Below are 1,319 nucleotides of genomic sequence, written 5' to 3'. Positions count from 1 at the left end.
GGAATCTGCCAAATCGGCGGCAGATGGGAAAGGGGAGGGGTAAGCTGATTGAAGAAACGGTTGCCGAAACATGCACCTTAGACGTCAGCGGTCTGAACAACACGCGCGCGTCAGCATCAAAACCACGAACCCCAGCCAAAAATACGCCTCAACTGAAGCTATTCGGTAACAGGCAAGAACGTTCAGAACGTAGCATTGATAATGATGATTTCAAGGAAAATGACGCAAACATTCCCCCCCTGCATGCATGCCTGCATGTCTGCCTACCACACTGACATGCGCATGTACGCACGCGCACACACACACACACACACACACACACACACACACACACACACGCACTCGCTCGCACGCCCGCACGTACGCACGCACGCACGCACGCACGCTCACTCACTCACACACACACTACAAAGTCAATAATTTAATCTGGGACTTTTAATGTGTGTAATGATAGGCAAGGGAGCAGGTCCACCAATCATCTACACGAATGCATATATATGAACTGGCTATACCCATTACCCCTTACGCCCAAGAATGTCTTTATGGGTTCCGTGGTAAATAGGCCTGCAAGAATGTTCACAAAAAAGTTGCATCTCTGAGATCCAAACACTGCTGGAAGAACATGCATGAGCGTCTTCAATAATCTGACGAACGCAGGACAATCTGCGACCTTTTCTCATGGACACGATTGAGTTCAGAACGGAACATTTCAAGCAAGAGCGATTCTTCAAGACCACGTTCACCCTGACTTTCAATTCAAATAACACACTTTTTTTCTCTTTTCTTTCTTCCTCGCTTTCTTACGTTTAGTCAAGTTTTGATTTGCTTGCTTGTGCTTTTTGTGTGTTTTTGTTTGTTTTTGTTTTACCAATTATCAATTCTTTTTACTTTTGCCATCTCGTTTTCGTTTTGTCTTGGGTTTGTTTCTTTAAGTTTTGATTTGTTTTCTTTCTTTTGGTTGGTATGGAACGATTAATGCCAATCCATGAGATCGCTCAGTTCCTGAACCAACAACAAAACTTGACGCCTGCAGCTTTCCTTGAGCATGCCTGCGATCTTACACTACCAATTAGTTTCGTTTAGCCCTGGCAACTGCGTCCACCGGCATCCCTTCTGATCATGTTGGCTAGAGCGACGAAGCGAGAGCCTGTGATCAAACAACCAATATTGACACAGATGAAGAAAACCGATCAGAGAGGATTTGTTTCCTCCCGCTGAATTCACTTGGCAGGTCCCAGTGCAACAAGTCCCTTCGCAGCGAAAAGACCAATGCATTTTGATTGGCTGGTTTGTTTGAATGAAATGGCTGCCAGGGCTTG

General features: G+C 45.6%; 1 protein-coding gene across 1 annotated transcript in view; it reads right to left on the bottom strand.

Annotated features, from left to right (window-relative positions):
* The window catches only part of LOC138963782 (solute carrier family 12 member 4-like), an 87,924-nt gene that overhangs the window by 49,431 nt on the left and 37,174 nt on the right, over nt 1–1,319 (bottom strand). The gene's annotated exons all lie outside the window — the stretch shown is intronic.

The sequence above is a fragment of the Littorina saxatilis genome, linkage group LG1 (assembly GCF_037325665.1).
Source record: "Littorina saxatilis isolate snail1 linkage group LG1, US_GU_Lsax_2.0, whole genome shotgun sequence".
Taxonomy (NCBI): Eukaryota; Metazoa; Mollusca; class Gastropoda; order Littorinimorpha; family Littorinidae; genus Littorina; species Littorina saxatilis.
Note: the sequence above shows the minus strand (reverse complement) of the source record. Positions and strands in the feature narration are given on the sequence as shown.